General features: G+C 31.4%; 1 protein-coding gene across 2 annotated transcripts in view; it reads left to right on the top strand.

Annotated features, from left to right (window-relative positions):
• The first annotated feature begins 216 nt into the window (after positions 1 to 216).
• Positions 217 to 7,579, top strand: part of LOC134686957 (uncharacterized) — a 29,750-nt gene continuing 22,387 nt past the window's right edge. Inside the window, exon 1 of one of the 2 annotated variants that reach the window (XM_063546839.1) lies at positions 217 to 327. The gene's annotated coding sequence lies outside the window, so the exon portion shown is untranslated. The remainder of the gene's footprint in view (positions 328 to 7,579) is intronic. The other variant, XM_063546840.1, reaches the window with a different exon arrangement.

Below are 7,579 nucleotides of genomic sequence, written 5' to 3'. Positions count from 1 at the left end.
AATGGAAGAATAGAAAAAATATAAAAATATACACTTTAAATAAAGATCTCTATAATCTCTATATCAAAATGTCTTCTCTAAAAAAATAATATTCTTTACTCTGAGAAAAAGTAGTCTCTATAAATGTACTTTTAGGTGACAATCTTTTACTGACTGTTATTGCCAGAGACATTGCTTAATTTCAGAAACTTAAGACCGGGACCAAATCCATATTTTAGAAACACTACAGTAGTATTTCCGGAACAGTTGTGGATTAAGAATTTTTGTATGCCAAAATTTTCAGATTACCTTCTTTGCAATCGCCGATAAATTTCCATGTTTTATAATGTAAGATTTAAACACCATTGTAGTACAGATTTTAGTGCTGAATGATAACACCATGGTAATCTGTTTGGAAAAATCAAATAACGAAAAAATACCAAAATCCAAGGAAAAGTGAAACGGAAAGGCTCTATTAGATAAGGGCGAACGAACTCAGGGCAAACGGACCCAGGGCGAACATGTTACTAGGGCGAACGGTCCCGATACCGTAATGTATAACGTGACGGTACCCAAATTGCACCTATTTTGACAGTTTCTCCACCTACGTTTTTTATGATCAAGAAATAAATGTCCTTATTGTGTTTATTTTTGTAGCCCTATCCTTCTTTATCGTAAAGGTACACCAATTTTAATTTTTAATCCATATTGAGTCATTAAAAAATAGGTTTGAATCAACCTCCAAACTATCCATGATTCTGTAATGAGGAGTACCCAAATTGCATCCATGCTTAAATTCACATCGTCAAAAGTCTGATAACCAAGCTTTTGTTTAATTTTTTCAAATAATTTGAACAATTGGGTATTAGTCCATGCTTACACTTCATTTTGTATGAAATGAATACTTATAATATATTGTATTTGCTAATTTTAAAAAGATGACGTCGCATGATGACGTTTTCGTACATTTTGCTTTTTCAGTAAAGAGTGCATCTGTTGATAGATACTGTGAACGTTTTGTGAATATCTAAATATGTTTACCTGTGTTGAAAGACGTGCATAGTATCAAATCATGCAAAACCAAATTGTTTAGTCTCTAGGAAATTTTGTAAGATTTCCGTTGCTATTTTTCTAAATAGGTGCAATTTGGGTACCCTTACGTTATATGGCAAATGTATTGGCTTAAACACATCAAACAAATGGCAAACAACTATCATATTCCTTACTTGATACAGTCATTTCCTTATAGTTGATTAAACTAGGTAGCAAAACCTGGTGAAAGAAACCAAAGTTTTCCATAAATCCTTAAGATTGAAATGGATCCGTATTCCCCTACATCAACTGGTATTTGACCAAGCTCTTCTAGATAATTGCAATATCAACTACATGTAATGTTACTCATAGTTTTACCAACTATTCATCAAAAACAAATTGACAAATATTATGGAACCTGGCTGTGTGTTTAACATGATTAAAGTAGTCCAAATAATTATGACGTCTGGCAAGGCTATTTTTTTTTGGGGGGGAGGGGGGGGCCCTTCTTGTGACATCATAAGGCTGAACCCACAATTTTTGGTTGGATTTTGAGAGCGAATTTGCTCTCAAAGGATTTTCACATTTTCTTCTTGTTAAATAGACAATAGACAATATTTTATTCGCACAAACACATTTACATTAAATGGTTATGGCATACATGTACAAAATTAAGACAATAAACTTACAATAGTTAAATTGATTACAATTATATTAGAGTGACAATGGTATTCACAGGAAAGAAGAAAAAGGCTATAAATATCAACAGTTAACACATTATTATTGTTCATGAACAATTGAAAAAAGAACACAAACAAAAATTAGGTTGGCAATGCATATCAAAAGAAATACAAGTTATACAGATGTTCTTAATAGAAGACAATCATTAATATACTTTATGGTGATTTTTATAATGACTGGTAGACTGCTATTTAAAATTACAGTCAAATTCTTAAGTGTTATAGTGGACTGCAATTTAACAAAATTGAAATTAAGATTTTTATTATACGACCGCAAAATTTGAAAAAAGTTTCGTCGTATATTGCTATCACGTTGGCGTAGTCGCCCCTCTAACTTTAGTAAAAGTGAATAGAAATCTATGAAATTTTGACACAAGCTTTATGACCACTATAGGAAGATTGGCATTGATTTTGGAAGTTTTGGTCCCAATATTTTAGGAATTAGGGGCCAAAAAGGGCCCAAATAAGCATTTTCTTGGTTTTCGCACAGTAACTTTAGTGAAATTTTGACACAAGGTTTATGACCACAAAAGGCAGGTTGGGATTGATTTTGGGAGGTTTTTTTTAACTGTTTAGGAACTAGGGGCCAAAAAAGCCCAAATAAGCATTATTCTTGTTTTTTTGTCGAGCCTTCGACTTTAGTCGAAAAAGCGAGACTAAGCGATCCTACTTTCCGTCGTCGTCGGTGTCGTCGTCGGCGGCGTCCACAAATATTCACTCTGTGGTTAAAGTTTTTGAAATTTGAATAACTTTCTTAAACTATACTGGATTTCTACCAAACTTGGCCAGAAGCTTGTTTATGATCATAAGATAGTATCCAGAAGTAAATTTTGTAAAAATAAAATTCCATTTTTTCCGTATTTAACTTATAAATGGACTTAGTTTTTTTCTGCGGGGAAACATAACATTCACTCTGTGGTTAAAGTTTTCAGAATTTTAATAACTTTCTTAAACTATCCTGGGTTTGTACCAAACTTGGACAGAAGCTTGTTTATGATCATAAGATAGTATCCAGAAGTAAATTTTGTAAAAAAATAAATCCATTTTTTCCATATTTTACTTTAAAATGGACTTAGTTTTTCTGCGGTGAAACATTACATTCACTCTGTGGTTAAAGTTTTTATACGACCGCAAATTTTGAAAAAAATTTCGTCGTATATTGCTATCACGTTGGCGTCGTCGTCTGCGTCGTCGGCGTCCGATTACTTTTAGTTTTCGCACTCTTACTTTAGTAAAAGTGAATAGAAATCTATGAAATTTTAACACAAGGTTTATGACCATAAAAGGAAGGTTGGTATTGATTTTGGGAGTTTTGGACCCAACATTTTGGGAATTAGGGGCCAAAATAAGCATTTTCTTGGTTTTCGCACTATAACTTTAGTTTAAGTTAATAGAAATCTATGAAATTTTGACACAAGGTTTATGACCACAAAAGAAAGGTTGGGATTGATTTTGGGAGTTTCGGTTTCAACAGTTTAGGAATTTGGGGCCAAAAAGGGCCCAAATAAGCATTATTCTTGGTTTTCGCACAATAACTTTAGTTTAAGTAAATAGAAATCAATGAAATTTAAACACAATGTTTATGACCACAAAAGGAAGATTGGTATTGATATTGGGAGTTTAGGTCCCAACAGTTTAGGAATAAGGGGCCAAAAAGGGACCCAAATAAGCTTTTTTCTTGGTTTTCGCACCATAACGTTAGTATAAGTAAATAGAAATCTATGAAATTTAAACACAAGGTTTATGACCATAAAAGGAAGGTTGGTATTGATTTTAGGAGTTTTGGTCCCAACAGTTTAGGAAAAAGGGGCCCAAAGGTCCCAAAATTAAACTTTGTTTGATTTCATCAAAATTGAATAATTGGGGTTCTTTGATATGCCGAATCTAACTGTGTATGTAGATTCTTAACTTTTGGTCATGTTTTCAAATTGGTCTTCATTAAGGTCTAAAGGGTCCAAAATTAAACTTAGTTTGATTTTGACAAAAAATGAATCGGTTGGGTTCTTTGATATGTTGAATCTAAAAATGTACTTAGATTCTTGATTATTGGCCCAGTTTTCAAGTTGGTCCAAATCTGGGTCCAAAATTAAACTTTATTTGATTTCATCAAAAATTGAATAAATGGGGTTCTTTGATATGCCAAATCTAACTGTGTATGTAGATTCTTCATTTTTGGTCCCGTTTTCAAATTGGCCTACATTAAGGTCCAAAGGGTCCAAAATTAAACTAAGTTAGATTTTAACAAAAATTAAATTCTTGGGCCTCTTTGATATGCTGAATCTAAACATGTACTTAGATTTTTGATTATGGGCCCAGTTTTCAAGTTGGTCCAAATCAGGATCTAAAATTATTATATTAAGTATTGTGCAATAGCAAGTCTTTTCAATTGCACAGTATTGTGCAATGGCAAGAAATATCTAATTTCACAATATTGTGAAATAGCAAATTTTTTTTTAATTAGAGTTATCTTTCTTTGTCCAGATTAGTAAGCAAGAAATATCTTATTGCAAGATTTTTTTTAATTGGAGTTATCTTTCTTTGTCCAGAATCAACTTAAATCTTTGTTATATACAATATACAATGTATATTGACTTTTTACTACCAACTGATAAATTTAAATAATCTTTACCATTCAGTGATAACAAGCAGTTTTTTTACATCTTAATATTTTATGATGTATTTAAATGAGTAGTTATTGTTGCAAACTCCATTAGAATATTTTAATTGAGATTAGTTTTGGAATAAGGGAAAGGGGATGTGATTAAAAAATTGGGTTCAATTGGGTTCAATTTTTCTCATTTGAAATTTCATAAATAAAAAGAAAATTTCTTCAAACATTTTTTTGAGAAGATTAATATTCAACAGCATAGTGAATTGCTCTAATAGAAAACAAAAATTTTAAGTTCATTAGAACACATTCATTCTGTGTCAGAAACCTATGCTGTGTCAACTTTTTAATCACAATCCAAATTTAGAGCTGAATCCAGCTTGAATGTTGTGTCCATACTTGCCCCAACTGTTCAGGGTTCAACCTCTGCGGTCGTATAAAGCTACGCCCTGCGGAGCATCTGGTTAGAATTTAATTAACTTTCTTAAAATATCCTGGGTTTGTACCAAACTGTGATAGAAGCTTATTTATGATCATAAGATAGTATCCAGAAGTAAATTTTGTAAAAAGATAACTCCATTTTTTCTATATTTTACTTTTAAATGGACTTAGATTTTCTTCCAGTTAACATTACATACAGTCTGCAGTTAAAGTTTTCAAAACATTTAATAGATTCATTAACTATCCTAGATTTTTACCAAACTTGGACAGAAGCTTCTTACAATCATAAGATAGTATCAAGAGGAATATTTTTATAGATTTTTTTCCTCATTTTTGTTGAGCCTGGGATTTACAGCAAAAGTAGGCGAGACACTGGGTTCCGCGGAACCCTTACAAATTTTTCACAATAACTGTAGTATAAATGAATAGAAATCAATGTAATTTAAGCACAAGGTTTATGAACACAAAAGGAAGGTTGGGATTGATTTTGGGAGTTGAGATCCCAACAGTTTAGGAATTAGGGGTCAAAAAAGTGCCCAAATAAGCATTTTTCTTGGTTTTCACACCATAACTTAAGTATAAGTTAATAGAAATCTATGAAATTTAAACATAAGGTTTTAATAATGACCATAAAAGGAAGATTTGGATTGATTTTGGAAATTTTGGTCCCAACAGTTTGGAAATAAGGGGCCCAAAGGGTCCAAAACTAAACTTTGTTTGATTTCATCAAAAATGGAATAATTTGGGTTCTTTGATATGCCGAATCTAACTGTATTTGTAAATTCTTAATTTTTGGTCGCGTTTTCAAATTGGTCTACATTAGGGTCCAAAGGGTCCAAAATTAAACTTAGTTTGATTTTAACAAAAATTGAATCCTTGGGGTTCTTTGATATGCTGAATCTTAAAATGTACTTAGATTTTTTATTATTGGCCCAGTTTTCTAGTTGGTTCAGATCAAGGTCCAAAATTAAACTTTGTTTGATTTAATCAAAAATTAAATAATTGGGGTTCTTTGATATGCCGAATCTAACTGTGTTTGTAGATTCTTAATTTTTGGTCCCGTTTTCAAATTGGTCTACATTAGGGTCCAAAGGATCCAAAATTAAAGTTAGTTTGATTTTAACAAAAATTGAATCCTTGGGGTTCTTTGATATGCTGAATCTAAACATGTACTTGGATTTTTGATTATGGGCAAAGTTTTCAATTTGGTCCAAATCAGGATTCAAAATTATTATATTAAGTATTGTGCAATAGCAAGAAATTTTCAATTGCACAGTATTGTGCAATAGCAAGAAATTTTCAATTGCACAGTATTGTTCAATAGCAAAAAATCTTCAATTGACAGTATTGCGCAATAGGAAGAAATATCTAATTGCATAATATTGTGCAATAGCAATCAATTTTCAATTGGAGTTATCTTTCTTTGTCCAGAATAGATATTCGTGCAATAGCAAGATATTTTCAATATTCTTTGAAAATTTGAGTTATCTTTCTTTGTCCAGAATAGTAGTACATGTAATCTATTTACCACGATGGGTAACACCTTTGACAGGTACTTGTACTTCATTGATATTGTAAAAACTTTTATTTCCAGTTCTATATTTTGGAAGAAATCCAAAGAAACATACTCTTAATTATTAATCTAGTACAGTTGATATAAAAGTTTGTTCAGTGCCTCTTTTCATTCTAGTCATTGTGTGTTCTATTGTTCAAACCAGACATTTTGTTCTAGTCAGAAACTTTAAATGTGTTATTATATAAAATACATATATATATAATAACTGCAAAGTTTGATTTTCTTAATGTTATTTCCAGTTTTATATTTTCGAGATTTTTGTGCCAGGGTAAATATCCTGGAATTGAATACAGTATACATGTATAACAAGCAACAAACTATGGCAATTTGGAATCTACACCTTGTCATACATGCATTAATATGTAATTAATAAAAGCTTTAATAACTGTCAAATCAGAAAGTAGTAAATATACACTTTAATGCTACATTAGTTTTATGCACTAAATGTGCATATTTTGAATAGTGCTTGAAAGCAAAAGGATTTATAATCTAAATAAATACACTCAAATTGAGCACTAACAACTGATAAGTGGCCTCCAGTGGTCAAGTCAAACCATCCATGACAACCAGTTGGGAAAAAAAAATTACCTGCCTGCCAGGTCTGTTTACAAAGAGTAGACCCGGGGGAGGGGAAACAGACATTCTTTTAAATGTGGCCTAATATTAAAGTTTGCGGTTTTAAAGAATCATTTATTTTACTCAAAATCCAATATTTGCAATGGACCTGAATCATCACTTATTTTGGATTAGCGTCATGAAGTCAATGTGGGATAAAAAAAAGTAAAAATCAAAAATACCCACAGCAGACGGCATGATTATCTGGACTAGATTAAAGGGAAAATTCATGATTTTTAACTTATGGTTTAAATACGTTCATAATGACATAATAAATATATTCCTAAAGTTTTATCGCTATATGTGCAGTAATAAAGGAGAAATTCAATATTTAATGAAAAAATGTTAACTACTTCCTGTAGGTCGTGACGTTTTCTCCTGGTTTTTGCATGCAGGGATTTAAAATACAATCATTAAAAGTCTTGGTTTTTAATCATATTTTAACGTAATCGGAAGCGCACCGATGACTTACGCTTTATCTAATAACCATCTGATAATAAGAAGATAAAATGCACAGACGTGCAATTGTACACATTCATGAGACAAATTTTCTATGTTAAACGTATATATATATTCGAATCATTTTTG

Source organism: Mytilus trossulus, chromosome 10 (assembly GCF_036588685.1).
Source record: "Mytilus trossulus isolate FHL-02 chromosome 10, PNRI_Mtr1.1.1.hap1, whole genome shotgun sequence".
In the NCBI taxonomy this organism is placed as follows: Eukaryota; Metazoa; Mollusca; class Bivalvia; order Mytilida; family Mytilidae; genus Mytilus; species Mytilus trossulus.
This window is presented reverse-complemented; position numbering and strand designations above follow the sequence as displayed.